The sequence below is a fragment of the Hippocampus guttulatus genome, chromosome 13 (genome assembly GCF_054856545.1).
Source record: "Hippocampus guttulatus isolate MCC_2025c chromosome 13, RoL_Hgut_1.0, whole genome shotgun sequence".
NCBI lineage: Eukaryota > Metazoa > Chordata > Actinopteri > Syngnathiformes > Syngnathidae > Hippocampus > Hippocampus guttulatus.
In genome coordinates, this window is record NC_141273.1 from 12,478,870 (window position 1) to 12,505,943 (window position 27,074).

At 42.4% G+C, this 27,074-nt stretch overlaps 2 protein-coding genes across 2 annotated transcripts in view; one reads left to right on the forward strand and one right to left on the reverse strand.

Moving 5' to 3' along the window:
• The window catches only part of luzp1 (leucine zipper protein 1), a 46,477-nt gene extending 24,252 nt beyond the window's left edge, over positions 1-22,225 (reverse strand). The window contains exon 1 of the mRNA XM_086126690.1: positions 22,081-22,225. The gene's annotated coding sequence lies outside the window, so the exon portion shown is untranslated. The remainder of the gene's footprint in view (positions 1-22,080) is intronic.
• The window catches only part of pacrg (PARK2 co-regulated), a 196,707-nt gene continuing 191,856 nt past the window's right edge, over positions 22,224-27,074 (forward strand). The window contains exons 1-2 of the mRNA XM_086127804.1: positions 22,224-22,353; positions 23,823-23,920. The gene's annotated coding sequence lies outside the window, so the exon portion shown is untranslated. The remainder of the gene's footprint in view (positions 22,354-23,822; positions 23,921-27,074) is intronic.

Below are 27,074 nucleotides of genomic sequence, written 5' to 3' on the forward strand. Positions count from 1 at the left end.
AAAAGCTTCAATAATCCACTATGAAGACGCTAAATTAAGAAATGTATTATATCATTCTAGGGTCAGTGCCGGTTACTATCAGGGCCACCAAAACATGCGTCATGGTGGTCTGACAGGGCCAGCATTCAAAAAGGCTTCGTGTGGGACCTTGCTTACCAAAATCATTGTTGTGGTTAAACAATGAGAGCCACAATACTACATACCTTATTATTACATTTGGCAATCGTAATTTACTTGACAAACTAAAAAAAAAAAAAAAAAAAAGAAAAGCTTACTACACATATTTGATTATTTTTCTTCCTTTATTGGCATCCTCGTATATTTCTTGTGGCTCTCAAAAGTGAGACACTCTCCAGAACCCGCTTGACATGAATCACGCAGTGACTTAAATTATTAAAGCCTACATGGGGGGGCCGCCGGGCTGCTTTGCAAAGTACCGTTTTTTTATTACCCAAAACCGCCACGTTGGTGTTGCTGTCACACAAATTTCCAGCATGTATCCGACTTGTGTGGAAAATGAGATGCAAAATGTCATCGGATTGTTGAGAAACTTTCCCGCAAAATGGGATTTTCCACACTGCATGATAAAACGCTGCAGTGCATTCATAAATTGTTCACAAAAAAAAAAAACATAGGTTGCAGCCAAAAGTCACTTTACAAACAGTCCAGCAGAACTCTGAGGCAACAAATGTATTCCATGTGTGGCATCTTTGCAATTCTGTGAAATATCCTTGCAAAAACGAAGCAGGGATAAACTTCATCGATTTATTGATAGCTAAATATTGTGTGACCAATTCATTTTTCATTATCTGCATCAATGGTGTTGTGCCCCATCTAACAAAGCCCAACATGATGTCAAGCTATGGGAAGGCTGAGCAGAATAAACACAGTTAAGCAAGCGCCTTTGGGTTTTCATTTTTATGTCATTTCCAATTCACATTCAAACATTTGCAACTGTCCAAAGTCATGTTACGGTGGTTGAATCCAATGTAACAAACATCTTGATAAAATCTCAAAACATTACTTTCACCCTGGAATAACTACAGTGACTCCAAATACCATCGAAATATTTTGTTTGTTAGCCAGCATGCTAAAAGGTGGCTTGACTTTCAAATGGGGCATTTTCACACATCTTTTTCAACGTTTGAGTCTTATTTGACGAAAACTATATTCGGCAGATCCAAACAAGTGCTAGTATCGTTAGCAGACGTTTTACTACCTGTGCAGTCTGTTTTCCCAAGACTTTATCTAATCTTAAACATGTCCGTACGCGCTGTAAAGATTTGTTCTTGCCCATTTGTCATACATTCTTAAACCGCCATGTCTGTCAGTGAAGTGTTTGAGGAAAGGAAAAAAAAAGCCCAGATATGCCTATCGTTTAGATTATTTGGGGAAATGTTTATCTCGGGGCATTTAGGAGATGTTTAGAGAACTGCTACACACCGTCATGTTACACTGAGGCCAGAAAAAACTTGAGTTGCTCTCATTGTTCCTTTACATGATTAACCCTTTCGGGGACAGCGGTACAAGCCGAGTGTTATGTTAAGATTCTGACATTAACTGGGAAAGTAAATGGGCTGGAATGGAAAGTCAAAGTTCATGATTTAAGTGCACGAGTGGAAAGGCATTTTTCACACCCGCACTTTTTGGTTTTCGTGGTATTCCCCGCGTGAGGCTTAACAGGACGGTGAAGGGACGACAGCGACCCAGTGCAAGCGTGTCCATATTTGGCACAAGTGGCCTGCTGCAGTTTCCAAAGTAGTTACAAAAGAACGGCTGTACTTAAATTGAGAAGTAGGGGACGTGATACAAGTCTACTTTATTTTAAGCTAACATTTTCTGTTCTGCTGTCATGTGGACTTTGTATTGGTCTGTCATGGTGAAGAAGGAGCTGAACCAAAAGGCGAAGCTCTCAATTTACCGGTCAATTTACGTTCCAACCCTCACCAATGGTCACGAGCTATGGATCGTGACCGAAAGAACGAGATCAAGCGGCCAAAATGAGTTTTCTCCCTTCGAGAAAAGCTGAGTCACCCGGAAGGGGGCTCAGAGTCGAGCCGCTTCTCCTTCACGTTGAGAGGAGCCAGATGAGGTGGCTCGGGCATCTGATTAGGATGCCTCCTGGACGCCTCCCTGGTGAGGTGTTCCGGGCATGTCCCACCGGGAGGAGACCCCGGGGACGACCCAGGACACGCCGGAGAGACTATGTCTCCCAGCTGGCCTGGGAACGCCTCGGGACGGAGCTGGAACAAGTGGCTGGGGAGAGGGAAGTCTGGGCTTTCCTGCTAAAGCTTTTGCCCCCGCGACCCGACCCGGGATAAGCGGTAGAAAATGTATGGATGGATTTTTATTGTTAAAAATGCGAAATTAGCACATTTCTACAACTTTCAGGCAACGTAGAATATTCATCATCGTCTCTGTCCATTGCTAAGATTTTTTTTTTGGACTATGTCACGGGATTATGTCTTGTATGTATCAAAGACAACTCTGCCAAAATGTCTTGCTCGTCACGATGAAAAACATTAAGCTACCATCTCGCCACTTGAATGTGTTCTGTGTTGCCCGAATTGAACATTTATTTTCCCAAATCAGGCGCATTGTCGAAGCCGCCCACCTCGTGTGCTGCCAACCAACACCGAATGGTGTTGCGCCATGGCAGCACCTACACAATGAATGTGTTGATTGACAAAGTGCAACATGAAATGTTCTTAAGAGCCGACTGTTCACACTTTATGTTCTGGTATTTGCTGTTCCACTTAACTCCTGTTTGAGTCGTCAAGACTGTCAAAACAAACCAAGATTTTTGCAGCCTCTGTAAAACCCGGACTGCAAATCCTCACTGTTCATGAAAAATATGTAAACTCCGATCGTGACAACGTGGAAAACATGAGGCAGTGTGGAAAAAAGATGAAATATTTGAAATCTTGTTGTCAAATTTCAAATTTGTCTACTTCAACATCATAAATGGATTTCTTACATGTTCCGATTTTCACGGCTGGAAGCTGCCAATTCGTACAATGCAAAGCCAATGACTTGATCTAAAACGGGCCAAAATTCATAACCGAGTGAGTTACGGTATCTTGTAATCAGGGTCAATTGTTCTTCTGTATCGAGAGAATTTTTAACCTACCACTGGAGTGCAGCAGGAAACACCGCTTGAATTTTGTAAAGAACTGACCGACCTCATATGAAGGGGGGTGTATTAAAGCAAAATATTTGGATTCAAATGAAGCGCAGATGATCGTCTGAGGCAATTTAGAGTCCCATCGGGTAAAACAAAATCTGAAATGAGGGCAAATGAAAGAATGGGTACGAGCCAGATCATGTTCAAGCTCCTCCGCCGGAGAAACTTTCAAAGGCTGAAACTTCACCGGGGATCCACTGGAGAGGCGTTTGTATGGGCACCCATTTCCTGAGTGATTAACAGGATGTGTGTGTGCGTGTGTGTGTGTGTGTGTGTGTGTGTGTGTGTGTGTGTGTGTGCGCACTGGGGGTTGCAGCTCGAAGAGGTCCGGGGTTGTTTTGTCTGCTCGGGGAGGAAAGGAATGCTCAAGTCAAACAAAGCAGACAGGATGCCTTGCAAAAGGCGAGGACGAGGGTGAGAAAAGAGCAAGCAAGGAAGGGAGAAGGACGGCCGGAGACAGGAAGTGGAGGTCCACAATGTTGCGGCGAGAAGGAGCAAAAGAGGAGGTTGAAGTAACAGAGTCAGCGAGCGAGAGAGAGAGAGAGAGAGAGAATGAGGAGAGTGAGTTGATTTCTCATGCGTTGAACAGCATTCCTCCTTCTGCTGCTATTTGCATTCCGGCACAGCAAAGAGGTGGAGCGACAATTTCGTCGACAAGCTGTCAAATGGGAAGAAGAAGAAGAAAAAAAAAACATTTGGCGCTTCCAACTTGACTGTAAACCTGCAGAACCCGTCCTAATATCTAATGACTAATGGCCCTCGGCCTCTCCTTGTTCCACAAAAAACATACGAAGTGTTACACACACTCACAACACAGCTGCAGTAAATGGACGATTAGATTTATTCATGCAACAGAAATACTTTGTGACACAGAAATCCCCAAGTTCGCAAAAGCGTCACGGGCTCAGCGGTCGAATTCACCAGCTCAAGAATGATTTTTAAAAAAGGTTAAAATGAAGGAAACAAACGATTGATTTAGTCTCAGTTGAATATGACGTCAGATGCGGCAAAGTCAGACACAGTCACACATCCCGACGCAATACACAACTGCTTCGGGCAGCATTATTCTGCTCAATACAATACTGGCATTGAAATGGGAGCTTGGAATATCCCAAGATAGTGGAAATCGTATGAAGAAAAGATTAATGTGACCTGCAGAGGGACAAGGAAATTTATTCGGCAAACTCCACCAAGCGGTACAGTTTGGTACTTACTGTACAAAAGTTTTGCTATCTATTGCGAAGGATTCCGATTTTGTCACTTTTTGAGCCAGCTGCCAAAAGTTAATAGTACTGTACCGTCCATTCGTTACTTTGTTCGAATGCTTATGCTCTTGTCTTTAGGGCAGAGGTGTGGTACATTCTGGACTGGTTGCCAGTCAATCACAGGGGACGTAAACAAACAACCGTTCACACCGGGATGAAGCCTGAGTATACAGAGAAGTACGGGAGAGAGAGAGGGAGGGAGAAGATCGGCATTCCGCACAGGAAGGTCTGAGCGGAGATTCGGGCTAGTGTAGAATTGTACGACTGACATGTTTTCGTGATTTTTACATGGATGCTATAGCTATCGCCATCCCGCCCGCACATCAGGCAATGCATTGAAAGGCAAAGATCAGGGATCAATACATGTAAACAGCAAGGTGACAAATAGCCGACATCTTTGTGGAATTTTCTCTCGAACATGGAATGAGCACTTCAAACGCCTCCATAACAAATAAACGGATAAATTGAAGTACATGACCTACTCCTCGCAGCGCTCATCTCACGAAATTGTCACATTTGCATGATGCAAGTTGAATTTTTAGGGCAATAGATGTGGCGTCACAGTAATTTTCACCCCTTGGCTTGGAGAATCCCTCCAAATTTCAGCCCGTATGAATTTTTCAACTGAAACTTGTCAGTCAAAATAGAAGAAGAGGTTCCCCCAAGTAGTAGGTATGGAGAGATACAGCATGTCAAAAAGTTTTTGGACCAGATTTTCTATCGGTGACGTCACAAAAAAACCAACAACAAAATTAATACTAGTCCAACTCGACTTAGCGTTTTATTTTATTTTTTTAAATTTTTATTTTAGATCTACCCCTTGAGATGAACCCTAATTTTAAAAGGGGTCCAATATGCAAAATCAATCACATAAAACGGCGCTAGTTTTTGCCCACGTGGCCAATGTTCAATGTGACATGCAAATATAAAACTCCACAGCACATATCAATTCAAAAACATTTTTGTGACGTTGCTAATGTAAATGTAACGCCATCAGATATTGATCATCTTAATCTATTTGATAAAAAAAAAAAACGTGAGAGCCATTTACGGTGCCACCCAAACTGTTATTGTCTGACTGGATTCCTTTGCATCGTGATCAACCTTTCAATTCCTAGGACAGGAGTTACAAAAGGATTTTGTGCAATCTCTGTTCGGATTTTTATAAATTGTGTATCTTCAATGACTTTTGAAAAATCTCAAGGAACCTGTAAAATAGTTTTTGGAGGCTATTTCTTTTAATCCTGGTCACTCCAATAAAATCAACAGCAACCACTTCTGTGAGTTGCATTTTCGCTTCAGTTTCAAAGTTCAGCCGCCAAGCACTTCCTTGTGCTGTTGTTGCTGCGTGAGGCAGACCCTGCCCAGTCGCGGAGTGAGCCATTCTTTGACTGGCAGAGCAGAATTGATAGGCTGCTATTGTTTCCTTTTAAGGTCAATTGTGTCTGAAATGCTTGGCATTGCTGAGAGTGCTGATGCGGCTCACTCGCCGGAGAGATAAAGCACAAATTTAGCAGCGTTCATGAGCCCGGTTACACACCTGGAGGGAGGGAGAGGGAGAGGGAGAGGGAGAGGGAGAGGGAGAGGGAGAGGGAGAGGGAGAGGGAGAGGGAGAGGGAGAGGGAGAGAGAGAGAGAGAGAGAGAGAGAGAGAAAAAGAGAGAGAGAGAGAGAGAGAGAGAGGCCGACAAGAAATGAGAGGGGCGGGGTGACTAAAACAAAATGAATAAACTCCATTCAACACTGTCAAGAAGCTGACAAAGAAAACAATGGCACCGCGCTATCCACTGTCATTTTTTTTTCTCTTCTGCAAAACTAGTTGTTTGATTTGCACATTTCTACACCAAATATGGATATGCCGATAGATTAATGAGAGAACTCCAGCCGTCCATTTTCCGATCCGCTTATCCTCACAAGGGGCGTGCTGGAGCCTATCCCAGGGCAGTAGGCGGGGGACACCCAGGATTGGTTGCCAGCCAATCACAGTGAGAGAACTCTCCTCCAGCAAAGAGTCTAGTTTTGTAATTGTCAAGACTAGCAATACTTCGATTAAAGGCTATGTTTGTAAGATTAGTCCTTTGACTTTCAGCTGCCCATTAAGTGGCACCGAATATGTTCTTGTCAATGTCGCGCAAATGTGTCATGTTGTTCCAAATGGATAGCACATAGTGGACTGAAAAAAATTAAAGGGATAGCATGAACGACGGAGCACGACAAAGTAAAGGAGGACTTCAGTTGCATACATGATGGAATGATGAGAAAATTATGACTGCAATGGTGTTTGCTCACCGGTTAAACTAGAAAGATTTGTTGGAAAACTTCCAACGCACTTTTGGACAGATCTGTAATCTCAGGGTTGGGTTTATTGTGCCAGATCGGAACCTTCTTTCAAATGTATAGAAAGCAGAATGACAGTTAGCCACAACCAACAACAGGGAAATGACGACGACTCATCAATCAACATTCTAAACTGTCGCTCAATGGTCTCCAACCAACGGTCCGCGGGCCACTTGGTGCTGGGCTGCACAAAGACACATGTGCTAGCTAGCTAGATAGATAGATAGATAAATAAATAAGCTAGCTAGCTAGCTAGCTAGATTGACAAACATTTTTAAAAAGGTAATGGTTGCCAGTCCGCGAAGTTGTGGACCACTGCTATAGCTTATACAACAGAAAGTTTATTGCCCCCAAAATGAGTCACGCTAATTAAATTTGTTGCACATGTGGAACACATTCGGTCCAAGCAAATTTATTACCTTTAATTAGGCCTACAGGACAAATGAGGAAATACCACCCTCTCAACTATCAGATAACAAACTATAAATCTTAAACTGTTAACGTGACTAACGACTTTGTCACTTGTTGAGGCACATGATGTTTGGGGAAGAAAAAAAAACAGTGGAGGGTAGAAAACAAGAACCTTCAACTCCATATTTCACCGGGTAGTCAAAACACAACATGGATACACCTGTGTGTCACAGCTACAGGAACAGCCATGTTCTCATATACCTTTAAAATGCTGATGAAATCAGCAATATTCCAAGTCCTTAACTTGACACATTTGTGCATACATGCAATGGACCAACTGCATAAATGCACTGAAATGTAAGGGAGAGGGAAGGGTGGGGGGGGCAAGCTGGCTAGGCTTTCACAAATAAACCCAGACGCTTGGAGAAAGGGAGGAAACGGGCTGAAGGTTGGATCATAAAATATGCCTGGTATTCAACAATGTTCCACAGTGCACAAATGAGCCTCTCAGGGACCTGCGAGTGTTATGGGATTCCTGTGAGGCTCCTGGGACCGAATGTGTCCGCGTGAACGCACATTCCTTTCGCAGCTACCGTGAGTGTTATCTCATGATAAATGCACCTTAAACTGTAAAGACCCAATGCTGGCTCAGGACAACATGAAGTCAATAATTAACTCGTTTTTTTTATGGAAACATAGCTGCCTAGTTGCTTTTTGTTCACGTGCTAACAACCCATCGGGTGATGACTCCAAATAGTTAAACCTCTGCGCTGAAAGAAAAGCAAGTTCCTCAACACATTTTAGATCACTTCTCTTGGAAGTAACTGAGAGTTATAATGGTTCACATAGTTGATGTTAATGCAGTGGACATGGCTCAACATCCTGCAATTGACTAGTGATCTGTCTCGGATTGAAACCCCCATCCCCGCACCCCCCACCCCACCGCCAAGAATCACATTAGTACTCTGCAGGCCTGTTCTAAAAATAGCTCACCAGTGATGGCACATTATGATTTCCTAGGAAGTGATCATTTAAAAATGTAGACGCGAGCAGAGATTTATAGAAATGAAGTTTGCATCTTGATATTTGTCCATTTGTCACCTCTTCAAATCATTGATAATTATCAGAAATCATTCGCAAATTACACATCTTCACACATAATATAATAATTCATCATTTGTATCCCTGTAATTTAAAATAACATGACCAATTTGTTATTTCAGAAACGTGGATCAAACTTGTAACTCTTTACGTTAATCTTTACCCAAAAGTAGCTCTCAGTTTCAAAAAGGTCCATGATCCCGGGTCGGAGTAAAAGCAGGAATGTTTCGGGAAGGTTTCATGTACAGATGACGAAAAAATAAATGAATAAATCATGCACACATATTAGAAAACACTGCAATATCCCAGGCATTCTAAACAAACATTTTGGTAAATCATGCAATTCGGACACAGTAGCAGTGTTTTGAATGTGAATGTTTTTAGCACAGCAACTGAAACAATCACAACATTTTTCACTTTTATACATTATAAATTATGACATCGGTAACCCCGTGACTTCAATTGTGCACATTTTCCAGTCATGACGAATCTAGCGTGTTACTCTTCAAATATCACCAAACATGATGACGAAGAATGTATTGCGAGTGTTTGGGGAACATCTTTGTGACCGTTAGCGACCTTGAACGAACCTTCAAGAAAAAAAAAATCAACAACAACAACATCCGGGCTGTGGGCAAACACTGCCCAACCTCCTTGTAATGTGTGAATGAGCCTCAAAAGCAATGCTGGCATGTTACGAAAAACAGCCCTCAGCTGGATGAAACCAAAATAACAAGATAATTAAAAAATAACAAAGCAAAAAAAAAAAAAAAAAAAAAAGAGGTGCTGGAAATAGCTAGGGGGTCATGCTCTGCAAGCATCTGTAACACAGAGATTCAAGACCCTAAATCAAGGCATGCCGATATATGGGCCAATGGAGAAATGTAAGAAAGAAGAAAATTAATTAATTATATATATATATATATATATATATATGTGTGTGTGTTATTTTTACTACAGCAAAAAGCATCTCTAACCAAATAAGGGTACTGTCACCAAAAGTAAGAAAAGAAGAAAATTCATTAGGAGTCATATTATCACGTTGCCGTTTTCGACCACTGTTAAGTCCTCGAGGCTGTTTTCTCGTGAGCCATTGATGAGCTGTTTGTGCTGCGGTTTTGGGTCTGCCAGACAGACCTCCTCTTTTCAGCATATTCCATCAGCATCCAAGATAAACTGCTGCTGGAGAAAAAACGTCCTCTCAGACACTTGCCGGCAAAACGACTTGCACAAGACTGTGTCTCTCTTTCTTTTTTTTTTTTGTCTTTTGTAAGTGACAATACTCATGGCCAAGGGCGAAAATGATGCAATGCACTTGGCTAAGTCAACTTAGCCCATTCATAATGTAGACAGCAAAGCAGATGTTGTCGCTGATTTCATATAAAAGAGATGCTGTTTAATTGCTCAAGAAATGACTGAGACATGTTAAGGCATTGTCATTCCAAAGCTTGGTGGTAACTGACGGGAACAAATGAAATAGCGCTCACGTTAACTGGCAAAATTAAAACAAGGCTCAAAAGCAATCAGAACCATGTTTCACTACTTTAATGACTTTATTTTCTCATTATATGACTTTTCTTTTTTTTACATAATTTTTTGTGTAAGCATAATGTGCAAAAACATTTTGGGAAAAAATATATATATACATTACAATACGTTCAGAGTGCACGTTTTAATGCTGAATTTGGATTTGCAATCCTTTTTTGGGGTGTAATCCTTCACATTACATATTAACTACTCTGTCTGGCTGGTGTGTGAACCAAATGCGTCCCCCAAGTGACCCGCATGCGCAGAAAAGATGCTGCACACACTCACAACGTAGTGTTTACGGAAGTAAATATGGCCCAGCATGTTGGGGATCATCTTTTAGCATCTCATATCTTCAGAGGAGCAATGAGGGAGGAGGTAGAAATATTTTGGGGAAACGAGGCGAGGCTTTTTGACTTAATTTCATGGGGACATCACGAAAGATGACATAAATGAATCGTCTGCATGGCTCAATCGCTACACCGAAACTGTTCAATTTATCCTTTCAGTGGGAAGTCAAATATAAAGACAACACTGTTCAATTACTGTGACTGTATGGATGTTCACACTCACTGCGTCATTAGCCTAATGATATTCCAGGGTAGTTAGTCTACGATCCCCACCCCTGGTCTCATCCATCGCCTGATTTAATGACTTACTCATTTATTTTCCTCTTCCACATGAAATTGTTGTCCAGATTGACTTGCTGGACAATTCCATGAAAACTGGAGAATTGCTCAAGGTCCACAAAGAGGTGAAGAAAAAAACAAAAGACAAAGCAACAGTGGAGAAAAAGAAGACGGGTAAGTGATTAATAGCTAGGTTGCTATGGCGTGCCAACATTCCTCTCCCTTAGAACATGTATATCTGCTGATCACAGGTAAAATAATCTGCGAGAGGAATTTTATTTTGATAACTGCCCTGAAGATCCAAAACCTGCACAGGATTGTGTGCTGCATTTCCCCTCACATGATTCACCAAAACTGAGCTAAAAACTCATGATGCCCATGTGAAGGTCCAAATTCTGGAAGTCCTCCAAAAGACAATCCAGGGCTCATGAAGCTAATTGACTGGGGCGGCACTTTCACTGTACAGTCGATCAAAAAACAAACAAACAAAAAAACTGAGGCAATGATAATGTCAAAGTAAGCTTAACTGTATGAAAAGATGAGTGACTATTTTGATATTTGCTGAAAAGGCTACATTTTATTCCCCCAAAAAACAAGAAGTCTGCCTAACGGCCATCGTATCCTGAAATAACTCCTAAGTCAGGTCACTTGTATCTCAAGGCACCACTGCATTCTTTTTAATGGGATGGAAGGAACTTTCTGAATGTAAATGTAATGTAAAAATGCTCAGCGACCACAAACGTGACTGCTCTTGGTTGGGTTTCCTTTCATGAATCGGATGTGGCGCACTTACAACTTGACATTTTTCCTTCGAGATCAAAAGCTTGAAGACATCAGACAGACCATAGCAGGAGCATGAACTTCGATACAGCGTTTGAGGACAACAGGCATCCACCCCAAACAAAAACTTTATCATTTGATCATTTTTGAATTGCTAACACTTGTGCGATCGACATTCGGCGGTCTCTGTTATGCTCAACAAAATATTCAAAAGCGTCAGATGTCTAACGTCGAGTGGATGTCGGCACGCTCGTCTCCAACGCGGCCTTAAACACTGGATCCATAGCCTCTGGATGAACCCGACTTCTGCTGAGCGCTGCACCGGTTCTGACTTCCACAACGAACCCCTGCCAACCACTGTCGCGTCAGTCAGGGCCTAACTGACTGCAAATAACAGACTAAAGCCTCATAAATCCTGGAGGAGCGAAGCACTAACTGTAGTCCTGGGAGGGGATGTTGAAAGAGAGATATTATAGCGCAGGGTACAAAAACAATCAAAATGGGAAAGTCGCTATCCAAGACATACAAAACCAGCTGCCGGGTGAAGAACTATGTGTCAACACTTTGCCTTTTATGGCTGTTACTGGGGTTTACAACGTGGTGTGTAACATGTAGATGGCACAAGGTGATTATTTCACTTCTTTTTCATGAATCGCAGGTCGGTGATCGGATTCCTCGAATTAAGACATTCGAGCTGTATTGTTCCTCCGCATGGTAAGCATGCACAACTAGACTTTGATCTACCTGTCAATAGTTAACCCATGGATTGCATTATTTCATGCTCCTGGTGCATGGTTGCCAATAGATAGCACCGTTTTCTTTTCTGATACGATATTGAAAATACAGATCGGACGCATCGACAGTTCGTGTTGATCCCTCGCACCGCTCCAACAGGCAGAACGGCTAACTTGTCATAGCGCATTCGGGACGGATTTAAACGTGGGTAAATCATCTTCTCTAAACTTCACGTCATACTGCCATGAAGGTCTGGCTAGTAAATCCACAATTATTAAAATAATTTTGATTGAAAAGGTCGCAACTAAAGTAGTAGCTGTAATTTAACGTCTTGTTCCTAAAAATCAGGTTCTGTTTGTTAAGGAAAATGTCTTGCAAAGATTGTTCAATATTGGTAAAAATCCTTAACGGTACGTTTGTCGATACGCAGTAAAAAGTACACAAGTACATCCAGTAAATCAACATCGTTAAATAGACATTGCTACTCCATCTTGTGATGGGATCGGCGATCAAAGGGCTGGGTGATATGTTTGAAGTGTATCACAAGATATGTATTTCAGTTGAGAACGGTATGTACTGAATATTATTATTTTTTACTCTCCAGGAGGAACAAAGTATTTGAAAGTAGAATATTTAACCCTAGATATGAGTTTTTTTTGTAAACTTCGCAAAGTGCAGTTTAACTGTTCACATATGTTTTGGTATTTTTGGTGACGGGAGCAGTTAGAAAGGGGCGGTTCTGTTTGACATACACACTTTTTTTTTAACCAAAATCACTTTATACCAACGGCGCTACAACTTAGACCTGCTTCCAGCTTGTACAACTACAGTCCAGTCTACTTTCAGTCACCAACTTTTCTACTGTGCTGGGGGCCTGTAAAAGAAAAACGCCCTCGGTTTGCCAGAACACCCTGCATGGCACAGCACAGTCGACCAAATCCCACAGTCATCTAGACTTGCCCCGGCATGAAAATCAAGATGTACCAGTTTTGTTTTGTTTTTTATGCCGAGCGCACGTGCCCCGTCTGCAAAACTTGAGCCTTTGTAGTTAAGTCTTCATATCATAAATCCTCAATGTCTAACCACAATAGCAATGACGACGAGAGGAAGGAAAATAAAATTTGTGGCAACATCAAAACATCTAAACTTTTTTATTTCCAGCAATCCTGGTAAGGCATGTTGACGCCTCTCTCGGGTCAGTCAAGGGTACTGGATCAGTCTATAACGAAAATGAAAGGTTTTACGTTTCCGTGAGAGCGAGTCCCTGACGATAAGACTTCTCATTTTGGTAATATAGTCTGAATCCTCATCATCAGGATCACAAGGCAAGCGTGACGTTCACCTCCCTGCCTTCGTCTGTCAACTTGGTCAATCTCCAGGAAAAATGCATCTTGAACCAGACTGGAATGGCTCCTAAAATATGCCAAATATGCCCCTGAGCACCCCACCCCACCCCTCACCTTTGTTTTAGAGAAGATATAGCCCTGTTAGGTCTGCAGCCACCCCAACCCCACGCCTACAATCTACAACATTCCTGCGCTGTACACTTCACTGAAAGCACACACATTTACAACACACCGATCACACAGACAATGTTAAGAACATTAGTAACGCAAGTTTCCACCCAGACGTGGCTTTTCAGGGTAGGTGGTTCAGATTTATTTTCATTAATGTCCCAAAATACTCCTGGGCCAAGCAGGCGAGATAAGCGTGGTGGGGGGTATGAGGCTTGGCGGGCTGAACAGGAAAAATAGGGGCTCCGTTTTTTTGTCAGGCCAATCGCAAGAGACACAATTCAAGCACACGTGAAAAAGTCAAAGTGAAAGGAATTTACAAGAAACGTCTTAACTGTTGCGCCCACTGTTACAACATCCCTTCTTTCTTGCCTCCCGCTTGCTTGCTCGCTGTTCCTCGTGCCTCCTACGTGCTTTTTGAAAGCCATTTCCTTCTTTTCCGCTAGCATAAACAAGGTAGCCTGTCCAGTGTCCGAAGAAAAACTGGAGATCAAGGTACTTGTTTGTTTGTTTGTTTTTTTTGTCCAAGGAAAACAAAAAGTCATGTGTTGAGGACAAAATATTCCGACCGAAAAAGATCAGAGAACATACTTGACATTGTACCATGAAAGCAGTGGAAAAGACAAAATGAAACAGCAGAGAATTCTGACTCGGCAGTTCACAGCTCAAACTCCAACCATAAAGGGTTGAGTGAGTCAGAATTCGGCCTGATCATATATTACACTTCTTATCACCTGCAATTATCAGGATATCAATAAACCATACCTGTCTGAGTATTCTCAATTTGATGTATTCACCTCATGATTGTGAGATTCCCCTTTCTTGGGAGTATTTGCACATGCACAATGACTGTTTGCTGATCCATAAAGAGGCGAGACGTCTGACCATGACTCATATGGTAGTTTTTACCCAGCGAAGACCAATCAAGACTTTTTCAAAGACATTGAAACAACAGAAGCGATGCCGCAGACTGGACCGCTAAAGTACAGACACCTCAGGAAGCAGCGGAACAGCCGGGAAAAATGTCAAACACATGCTAATGATCAGCCGACACAACCACAAATAATGAAGAACATTCTCGCGCGGCATCTTTGGACTTGATGCTGACTGCATCTCTGTTCCCTTGCGATAGGGAAAATGATGGACGGTAGGGAAGCTAAACGAAGACCAGATGATGAGGATATTTGGTTACACGCAATAGTTCATGAACCTTCACATGGACCCACAGCAGGGTAGGCAGTGCCTCGGTTTGTGGATGACAACGGGAGCGACCGATGTTCATAAATTACCTGAAATATGGCATTCGGAAGCTGTTTGGAAGCCCGGCGTAGGTCGCCATTACATCCTTGGGAATAATTCACGAGAAATGGGGGTATCAAACCACGGAAGACGTCCGGTTCGTGCCAGTTTGTGTAGAAACTGGGGCTGAAATATGTGCTACCTTTGGCTCATAAATTTGCTACCGTTAACATGATATCATAGTAGCTCATCTATATCAAAAGACCTCCACCAAGGCCTCACAATGGAGTCTTACCTGCTACCTGGATGGGTAGCGTGATAATAATTGTAGAAATAGAAAGACAATGGCGAGCAAGCGCTTCAGAGGACGGCTGTTTGTGAAATTGACTTTCTTCACGTGAAAAACCAATCATGCGTGGCTGCAAAACCCGCAAATTGCGCTACTGCGGTCATGTTCCGCGCCAGTTCTCTAGGAAGCGCTGACGTGCGTTGCAAAGTATTGACTGATGCCAAATAGCAATGAGAGGACTGTGTCAGTTGACAAAATGACTCGAAATCCACCCCTTTCTGGCTTCTTCCTTGTTTGAGGCCACACCCATTCCAACGTTTTTGAGGATATCGGTTGAGTCATTTTGGAGTTCTGCAAGTGAAATGTGAGAATGTATACAAACGGGAAAACAACGGACTACCTCACGCTGGTATAGGGATTTTTTTTTCTCAAAATCAGATGATGGGGGTGGGGGGGGGCGTGCTCAAGACTTCTTGAGAGCAGATGTCTTTCAAATAATTGCTAAGTTGAAAGGCTAGCCTGTGTGTCACCCAGTGGAACACAAGGATTTTCCCCTTGAGCAGCGATCGAGGTGGCGTGTCAGTCGTTTCAAGTTTCAAATGTAGGCTTTGAATGATTTTCCTTCAACTTGATGACTCGGAATAGTCAGCGTATTTGCGGCAGAGGTCTGAAGCGCGCGGCAATAATTATCCTGTGATGAAGGTTGCAGGAGCTTCAGCACGTTCAATTAAAAAGAAAAAATGTATTCAAATGAAAGAATACTTTTCATGGATGGATAATTGTGTTCCGGTATCTCCTCACAAAAGACAGGTACAGTCGAATGACCTAAAATCGCCCGCTTTCCATGGACATTTTCACTTTTATGAACTTGTAAAAAGTGTCAGGAATTCCTTCAATTATCTTTCGTGTTCTTTAGCTGCACTTACGCTTGTGTTTTGGTCACTGTGGGCGGTCAACATGTCAATCAGATTATATTATATTCCTGCGTGATAACTGACATAATGATCATCCTCAATAAGGCGAGGTCAAATGATTTGCACTCAGATGCGTTTCCAATATCTCTTCAATGTGTTGAATTTGCACATCGAGTGTACCGGCATTAATCATCAGTGCAGATCTTCATGATGGATTGCGAGAGCTCCAGCAGCACACCAGTGGCGAGGTGGCCCTTGGACCAAAACGCCAGTGGGAGAAAGAGGGCCTGCTGGCACTGTCCGTAATGAGGAAGTTGTTTGGCACGCTTTAGGGGACTAATGAGAGAGGGTTCATTCTCCCCTCACACGCGCAGGAGTTCTTGGATAAATACGAGTTATTCTCGTTTCAGTTTGGGATTTTTAAATGGGGAGAGCACATACAGGGGAGTACTAAAGCAGGGGTTTGTGTGAATGTGCGAATGTGAGAGTTGCACGTGAACCTGAGCAAAAGTGTGTGAAATCTCAGAGCTGAAGTGTACTCTCGGGCCAATGCTTGCTGAGTGACTGACATATTAGCTTGTCGAGTCTGATGACAGATGTACATGGCTGGGAGCAGCGCCTTTCAAAAGTGTTTTGGCACAGACGGATACTCTCACGATCGTACACAGAGTTCAATTAGTTTGAAGTCTGGCTGAAATGATAAGAGTTTCTGGCCAACTGCTGATTAACTCATTCAGAACCAGCCAATTTTGGACCAAGTCTGAAAAGACGGTTAAAAACGTATTTGGGAGTGAATGAGTTAAGAACACTGAGATGAGGGTGGGGCAGTTTTTGAGACAAGTGGGTAAAAAGTATCGAGGTCATTTTTGATTGTAAAAAGGCAACCGCGTGGTGTCAAAACAAATAGCGCTTCATCAGTCGAAATGACTGAAATGTGACACTGCCGCCACCACAAGTCTAAACACACCGGGCAGTGACAACACCTTTCAAAACCACCACAATAAAACAGCCGTGCGTCATCACGTGTCATCAAATATGGGTAGGGCTTCTATTCAGACAACCGCCATGCCTGGAAGTAAGGATCATGGATATAAGAAGCGACAAGTTGGATCAGGTCGAACCAGTGAAAGAAACACTGTGATCAGACCATGCATCCATCCATTTCTTCTGTTTATCCAGGGTCAGGTTGTGAGAGCAGGCAGCTGAGACTTCCCTCTGCCCAGGCACTTCGTCCCGCTTTTCTAGGCGAATCCTGAGGTATTCCCAGGACGGAAAGGAGACGCGGTCTCTCCATCGTGTCGTGGGTCATCCCCGGGGCCTCCTCCCTTCTGGGACGTGCCTGGAACACCTCACCTGGGAGGCTTCCAGGAGGTATCCTAATCAGAAACCCGAGCCACAACAGACCGATACAGAGCCCACATCATTGCAGATGCTGCATCAATCAGCATGTTGATCTTCCATCCTCCCCTCCCTCGTGAATAAGTCCCCAAGATACATGAAATGCTCGACTTGGGCAGGATCTGACTGAGGACATTCATCCCAAACGCTCCACGCTCGGCTCTAAAACGCTCCAGTGAGTGTTGGAGATCGTGGCTGAATGAAGTCAAGGCCAGGGCCAGGATGAAAACTATATTGCTGCTCCTGGATCTGAGATTTGACTTCTCCACGGACCTTTGTATCCAGCACCCCTGAAAAGACCTTACTTTGGGAGGCTGAGGTGTCAGACCAAAGCTCAAATCATCTGACATTATCAAAATATTGTTCTCTTGATCCACAATGAAAAATCCAAACAAATTACCCACCTACCTATTTTTCATTCCATATTAATTCAAACAAAACGCTCGAATCTTGAGGAAAGGCTTTTTGAATTCCTCATGGCTTTGGAGTTTTTTTCTTCCAGCTTGTGCTAGCTTCTGCACAAATGTGCGTGTAGACTACCACAAAAGAAGCCAAAATGTCTAACACTTTCCAGTAGTAACTTTTTATGAGAGTGTCACTGCTACGAAAAGATTCTAACCCTGTTTTGAGTGAGCGGCGGTCACATTGCCCGTCGTCTGTGGAATATACTTTTTACAATGATAAATAAAATACCCAAAAATATATCACTTCTAAAACACAAAGAGTCAGAATATCTGAGAAAATAAAAATGTAACTCTGTGAAGCTGGACGTCCATATAAACGTTATCTTCCGGCAGGTCTGCTAATGGACAAGGACTCCAGCTGTCCTGCGCATTGTCAACACTGGCCTCTGTCCCAGATGCTGAGCCCATTACGGCATTATCACAAAACACACATTTGGAAAAAGGACACACAGTCGTGCGCTTTATTACGAGCTTCCTCTGAGAGCCCATGATTCATGGGTGCTATTTCAAGAGGCAGCTCTTTTTGTAATGCGCAAAATACCACTCAATGTACAGTGCCGCTCTATTCCTGGGTGAGAAGGTTTTGCAGGCCTTAAAGTGGGTCCACCACTAAATATAATCAATGTCATCCGGTTCTAATTCTCCGTGCACTATTTAGTACATTTAATGTCGAGGTTACACTGCATGTGCGTCGAGAATATACTGACCTTTGCACATTCTATTACGGAACAAACCCTTTACTCTGACACTTCTGTTTGTTTTATTGGTTAGCATCACCAGTCTCGCCATAATAATTTCCGTTTCGGTTTCAGCTAAAATTTAAAAAAAAAAAAAAAGAATAAATCTTTCCTAGCTGTTTTAACACACTTGCAACACTTGACGTCAGCTGTAATTCCACACTAATGTGACCATGCTCCACAAACAGCAGGGGCACTTTGAATAAACCTTGATGTGCGCGGACTGGCGGTAACGCTACCACTGAAAAGCTGGGTTGGACATTTTATTCTCCCAGGCAGAAAGCCTCAATACTTTTTTATTTAAGTCAGAGGAACGGTCATTTAGCCACTTTGTAATCCCTTAGGTCGAGAGCCTAGTCTGATAATTACCCTTATTGAACACCCGTAATGATTAGTTTTTGGTTTCACCAGGGAAAGGGCATGTTAGTTTCGTGAGGCGGTCGTGGAAAACCAATTACGCAAGCAATAGTTTAGGCCAGCAAAGAGGATAGAGAGGTATGATTATGACATTGCAAGGAAAACGACAACTCTTGAAACAGGATGTGGTCCAAATTATTTGTCGTCTTGATCAAACATCAAGAGAACAAGGTCATTTGAGGCATCTACAGCTACTGAATCTCCAAGGTCCAAAGCCTCTAGAAAACAGACGGTTCAGCATTCAACCAAACATTCATTTCCGATTACGGACGGTTTGAATGTGAATGCACTGAAGAAAGAATGGGGCGGGGGAGGGGGCAAGTCAACCAGGAAATGTATTGATAGTATCAGAGCCATAAGTTGAAGAGAGGCAACTGTTCAATAGAAGGTATTGTTTCCAAATAAGCCCTGAAATCACAGAGAGTTGGAACACAAATTCCTAAGACTGTAGAAACATGGCCCATTTTGCCAAGGCTTTTTACTTGCCTTTTCTTACATCTTTAACTTCCAAAACTTCCACCGCATGTCATAAACCATCCCAGGTAGCAAGCAATCAAAAACCCTTTTCGCAAGCACACAAGTGCAAATATATCAAGACTCAAGTGCGGATTTTCAGGGCTTCTAAGCAGTGGCTCATTAGGTGTGATCAACAGCTGCCTTTCCAGAAAGTTCTCAACTCATGTTTTTTCTTCATCTTGCTCACCTTCATGCTGCAAACAGGTCAAGGCAGGTTCCCACCACCTCAGTCACTCCCTGTGCTGCCTTTTTTTTTTATGAGCCCCACCTGGCAGATTATTCTTCCAGCAAGGACAACTACCTATTCTACTGTTTGACACACTCCTTCGTCCATTGGTAGCACAGGACACAAACTTTACTGTTTTACCTTTAGCCGCCTGTGTGTGTGGGTGCGTTCAAGCACATTTAAAAAAAAAAAGAAACAGCCAACAGATTTAAAACAGTCCTAGTAGGGTTGCAAACTGATCACAACTGCTTCTTCATTGTTATTTGATAGTCACTAAACATGATCTTGATCAACTTTGTGCTGAAAATAAGAACCGAATCGCTCACAAATTAAAACAAAATAACCAATACATGATTTTATATGTAATGGGAGAACCGCTCTTGAAATGTTCTGAACTCCTGTTTCACTGGTTGTGTTGTATTGATCAAGCAGATTCATATTGGCCGGATAAATTCTGTGTGGCTCTAAATCCACTTTTCAAAGCTAAAAGGGTCATGTTGGTTTTCTTTAGATAGAAAAAAATAATTGATATTGTTCAATCAACAGTGCCTACTCATGTTCGCTTTGTCCCATTTTACATACTGTGACATAGGAATGGGTCTAACTGGCTTATCAAAACAACACGAGCAATACAAGGAATTGACTATCACAAAGCTTTATTCTTTCTTGTAAGAGCTATAAAACACCAATAAGTGACAGTAAAACTGCAAACACCTTTCCCTCCCCTCCCCATTACGTGTCTGTCAGGGGTCTTCAGAAGGACAATAGTGGCGTTTTGTTTTTGATTTATTCCATGACAATGCTCGTACCCCAAAACAATCACATCTCAAATCGTGTTTCTCAATTAAAATTCATGCAAATGAACCTCTGCACTGTGGGACAGACATGCTAACCACTCAACCGCCGTGCCGCCTAGCTGCAGTAATATTAGTTTATGTATGCAGAGGAAAAAGAAAACATACCTGCGAATATTGTTATAATATCTGTTTGTGTGAGCTGTTTAAAGCGTTATAACACAGTGACATTGATGGTAATGCTTAGATCGTCTATGGTGTTTTCCATGGTATTTTAGCATTAAGCTAGTGGACTACGCTCAGGCAAAGTTATGTGGTTGTTTTGAATACGCAATGTTAATTATCTTTGTTTTATGTTTAGTTTGATGGTAATCTTTAACAGGGAGTGGCAATAAACAACACGAAGCCTCTTGTTTTCAAAAATTGTTTACATTCTGACAAACTGCTGATTGTTTTGATGTGAAGTGAGTTTGCTCAAATTTCTGTTTCCAACCAAAAAACAAAGCAAACAAAAAAACAGCCAAGCAAAAGCTCTATCTAAAAATAAAAAAAAATCTTGTAAATTGGCTCAATCGTAAATCGAGGTACAGTACCACTGTAACTGTATTCTTTGCTGGTGTCTGGTGAACTTTCTCATTATACTTGTAAGACCCGAAGGAACGTGAGAATGCAAAATTTTAAAGGGGGACCTCTTCCTCCTAAGAATGTCTCAAAATAGCTGTTAATTCGGGTTCTGGTAGATTTTATGTCCGAAGCCTCACAAAATGTACATTGAGACAACCTGTGATATGATTCGATCCTAGAAAATTAAAAGTGTGGTTCTATACGATATTGTCTCGAACAGTTACTGTATGTTACATCAAGTCTGAATTCAGTTTTTGCGTTGTGCTTGTCCAACATGATGCTGCCCTGCTGCGTGGCAGCTTCCTGTTGTGTTGTGATTTGTACAATAACGCCAGCACTTTCTAGCAACGTGGTTTTAGAAAAGGCGAAAACCTAAACACGTTTAGGGGAGTTAAACGTATTTTAAGGGGATTTTGGCTGAGTTTTTATGCCGTTGTCTCGGAAGGAAGACAAGCCCAAACAAACACTTGGCCCGGGTACAAAGTCTCCCAGTGGCTAGCTTACTGTGTGTCAACCACACCAATTTGCACTTATTTCGTAAAGGAAAAAAGCAAATGGTTAGTAAAAACGTTTGAGTCGTTAGAACAAGACAAAACGTTCGTGGGTGTTATTTGGCAGTGGCTAGAGACAGTTTTGGCATGTTCATGTTCGCGGAGATTCTCAACTTCAACCGAGAAACCTGTCGTCATACTGGCCCGGTGAGTCCGTTTTAAAAAGCACAAATAAAAGACAAACACGCCGCCGAATGTGGGTTAAAATTGCCGTGTGGTGACATTTGACGACGCGTCGAAGCTACATTAAAGCACCTGAGCTGTTCGATGTTTGGCTAAAAGCGAGTGGAGGAAGAGCAGGGGGGAGAAAGAGGGTAGGGGGGGGGGTGAAACTTGCCGCAGTTGAACACTTGTACCCTCCGGCTCGTTAGCTCATGTCCGGCCACCTAAACGTGAAGATAACTTACTGAAAACGGAACAAGTCTGTACCTCAAAACGAGCTCCGTCGTCAAGTCGGGAAGAGAGAGCAATAAATCCAAAAAAGCTGCCACTGGCGGCTGGAGTGTTGCTCACGCGGCTCCGGTCTCCCTCACTGCGGCCGTGGAGGACACGACAAGTTCATCCCAGTCTCTCGGAGCCCGGCGGAACCTCTTCCACCTTTCCCTGCACCCTCTAATCGGCCCTTTTCTCTCGGATATCCCCTTCCCGAGTCCGTTCGAGATCAAACCATCACATTCCACCGCGTCCCCAACAATGAAAAAGGTGGGTTTTCCTTTTTTTTCTTTCCTCCTGTTGCCGGAGCAAGACCCACCCCTCGGGATGGCTCTACCCGCTCTGACCGCAAAGAGAACGCCCTTCCTCGGCTGCGAGGTCCCGCCCCCCCCCTTCCTTCGTGCTCCTCCGCATACACACACACACACACACACAAGAGCGAGTCAGGTCGCTGAGCACAGCCAATGTGGCATTTTTCCTCTCATACAGACGCGATGCAGCACGGAGCAAGTTGTGGCATGATAAAACGGGCTTTTTGGGCGCTATAAAACCTCAAGGACGCCTGAATCTGCAACTGTATTAAAGCAGTGTTTTGTAATGCAGTTGTTGGTGTAAAATGAAGAACAATCTCATTTTACAATCTCTGAAGTTCCCCACTGTACTTAAATCGACGAGTATGAGGAATAACAGGGCCGCAGAAATATAATGATAGACTGCATGCACATATATACTTGGTTGCAGTGGTATGCAGTCAGGGAAAGTTAAGGCCTTCTCCGCTCGCCTAAACGCTACCAGAAGCACTGACCTACATTCATAACCTATATTTTTATATTTCTTCCATGAAATTGTTTTCATTTATTCCCAACGGTCTATTCTGTTCATGTCGTGGAATTTCTCTGAAATGGACTGCTTGGGGATGATAGATCCCCCCCCCCCCCCCACACATCACATTTCAGCATCTATGTCCTACCATGTCAGTCTAATCTTTCCAATGTTTAAACACGCAGTAGTTCTGCTCAATCCAACATAAAATATATTGGCAATGGAACTCTTTCTTTAACCACTCAGATTTCAAATTCACCACACAGGACCAGCGGTGGGCTTGCTGGCCCATTAGTACATCAGCATCTTTGTTGTAATTAACAATGACCAAAATGGACAGGAGTCCACGAGTTCCCTCATGTTCCAATTAATTTGCTCTTAATTAAAAAATAAAATGTTCTCTTCCTGTCACCAACTTCCAACATGAAACGCTAATGCTGCCTCGTGGCAGTAAAATGACTTCAACTTAAATCTGACTCAATGTTTTACACTTCTTTTAACTCTACTCATTTTAACTTCAAATAACTTTATAAATTGCTGTAACATTGCTGTATCAATTAACTAAAACACACCCATATTGGTATGAGGTAAGCATGGTCATCCACGTTTATGTTAAATAACAAGAGTGTGAAAAACTTGAAACATATATTATTGTACAATTAGAACAGATGTCAAATGTGTGATTAGTGACAACTGTGGAAATCATGCGAATAATTATGATTAATGCAATTGGATGTAGGCATTACATTTGTTTTAAGTTGCAATAAAAACAGCTTTAAAAAGTATTTCAATTGATTTGGTGCTACCCTCAGAAACCCAGATAAAGCATTTTTTTTTTTAAATATTGATTTTACCCTTTTCCCTCAAAGATTTATGAGCTTGTCAGTTTAAAATAATGCTAACAATTCTTTCTACAGGTGGGGAGGATTCCAGAGAAGTCAACACAGAAGTGCGACCTTTCAGATGCTGGTGTGAACCGAGCATAGACGCAGCAACTTGGAAAGCTTGACAATATGTGAGCCTGTTTTTTATATTTCTGATGTAGCAGAAACCATCAAACAAGAATATCAACTTTTCTGATTTTTGGAACAAGATTTTCCCGCAGGACATGTAAATCAAGTAATCAGTCCAGTATCATCTACATTCTCCTAAAATATCAAATCCTAAATTGTCCGACATTGGGGTCATCTTTAGCTGTTTGGCGGCATAAGTAAAGACAGACTTGGATATTTTCATATGACCGTGCACATCTGTCATGTTCCATTCATCCTGGGAGCGATCACACACATGTTTCTGTCATGTGGGGAAGTGGCTTCCATATATCAAATGACATAAACGCAAATGCCCGATACAGACGGCGATGCAAAGCACGAACACATGTTTTCCAGGGAACATAGTCCGCCTTGCACTGTATACTGTACGGACCACCTGATTCAGGAAGAGCTCGCATTTGAGCCAACATCCTTCCTAATTGCAAACATCCCTCACCAGCCAACAAAATCAACTCTGTTCCAAAAAGACTTTGTCGATAGCACGCACATGCCATGCCCTTCTGCTTTTTTTTTCTCTTTCTTTCTTGTGTTTCACACAGGAGGCATTTTATTACTTATATTATTTTATTATTCACACTAATCTGCATAATCCTGGGCACATCCCCGAAATTACATGCAGTCAATAGTAAGAGGGTCCAGTGAGGGGGTCAGTAGTCACCTGACGATATCATGACTACATCATAAATAAAGCAAGGGGAGAACTGAAACCAATGAAGGACTTTACGCTATAACACGGCTTATGTAGCTTTACTACTTTGTGTTCTTTTAACAGCGAGGATGCGGATTAATGTGTTTAATTCACTGTCCTTCCAGAGCGGGTTATGGCCGGTATTTAAACACATACAACCCAGATGAGTCCAAATGTGGGGCAGCATGTCGTGTGGGGAAACATGCGCTTATCCTAAGACATCCAGCTCTTACAGCATTGTGTGCATCTACTGGTCGGCGTCTCTGCGTGCATTGTTGCTTTCATGCTACTCTCTTATTAAGCAGAAAAAAAGGGATGATTCTGGAGTTACAAAATTTTAAATAGAAATCTTGTTGTTTTTTTGTACATTGTTAAATATGCTTCACACCAGTGATGTTTTAAAAGTTAAAAAAATATTAGGTATCATTGTTTGCAGTGTTATTAGTTGCTAAGAAGAATTTGCTAAATCTCATAATTTTTATGGGGTTCTGCATCCATCCCCTTGGGAAGATTCTTGTGTCCTACACAGGAGAGAAAGAACAGGTAGAATTGGCTGACAAATTTGGAGAGACACAAAAAAAAACCTTCCCTAAAAGGATTATGAAGAATTTTGAGGGAAATATATAATATTCTTTTCACAGTTGAATTGCTACTCTGTATTAGCTATAAAATAAGTATCATAAAGACAAACATGAGATTTTTCACCATAGTGCCATCTACAGTATTGGCCAAAGTGGAGAACCTCAAACATTTGTCATAAAATGCCAGCTCTCCATACTTAAGGCCATAACTGAGTCACTGCAATGTATTGAATATAATGTTTAAGAGTAAAGCGGTAAAGACGTTTAAAAACAGAGTACAGAAATCAAAGACAGCCTGAATTTGGGAGATCACTGCCACATCTCCCCCGCTGTAAAATGAGTACAAAAATACTTCTAGGATCTTATGGTCACGTACCAGGGACACATTATCGAGGCGGTGGGTCGGACGTGTTCCAACAAGCCCCTTTTACCACACTTTGTTCTGAAATGGGACTTGAACCAGCAAACATCCCCAAGATCCTAAGCGCTTAGGTTCTTAGCGTTTGTAGTTTCATTTGGAACTCCGCCGAAAGTCTCAGGGCAGAGAATATCAAACAAGCTTTGATCGACTAAAAATCAAAAACACAACATCCCCTTGTCAAGTATCATCTTATTTAGAAGTACAGATGTCCCTGCCTGTAGAGCCACCGCCCCACCCTCCTTATGCTCTATTTCTCACTGTGGGGTGACATTCCTCAAATCTCAGCTTCTGGCAGGCAGTAAATCTCCCTGAGAGAGATCTTACACTGGCGCGCTGTTCCTGGTGATATGTTTGGACAGAACCAATACCACAGCTTCATCAGGGCACCCATCTTTGTCACCGATGTCACCAAGGGTGGAGTGTCAAAGGAGCAAAAAAAAAAAAGTGTCAACGGGATATGCAGCATCCTGCACATATGGCCCCCACCCTTCCTGTCACTTAGACTCTAAGGGGTCCCCAACCGCTGGTCCGCGTACCGTTAACGGTCCGCAGGGCATTTGGCACCGGGCCGCACAGAAAGAACTTGCCTTCATTCCGTTTTATTTATTTCGGAATACGAAATATGTTTTATTTTGAAAAATTACCGGATTCTCCGTTACATCCGTCTGTGTCACGCTTGACACACGTCAAGCCACGCTTCTGCGTCACGTGACCAATTACGCTAAAAACACAATGAGTTAAAAAACTGTTGGAGATCGCAAATGACGGCGACCTTAAAAGTACGTTCGAGCCAACTGGATTAAAGTTATGGCTGAATATTCTGAGATCGCCACAATAGCACTGTTGCTATTTCAGACATGCTACCTGTGTGAGGCGGGGTTTTCTGCAGCAACGGCGACTAAAACAAAATTACGAAGTAGACTGCAGGGGCGGTTCTGGATCAATTTCACTGAGGGGGCCGGGCTGGGGCCAGGGGTTTTGATGGGGGGGCACATTCAACCCAGGGCTAAAAAGACAGATTCGAAATCTTATTTGACTTTTTATTTCTTCAGACTAGGGTGTCTTGAAAGGCGCTTATAAATAAAATGTATTATTATTATTATTATTATTAGGAGGGCTAAAATGTCTGCAAGCGTAACAATACGTCTGTTGAGAATATTCAAGCCAGGGGATGATATGGTACCAGCCTGCCGGGGACAAAAATTGCAAATACACTGAAGCTAGATGTTTTACATGCATATCATTATCCAAATTTTAAAAGGCAATGTCTTATATATTGATCCTGTTAAATAAAAATTAAAATAAAAAGGGAGACTAAAAAAGTTACACACACACACACACACACACACACACACACACACACACACACACACACACACACACACACACACACACACACACACACACACACACACATGCACGCACAC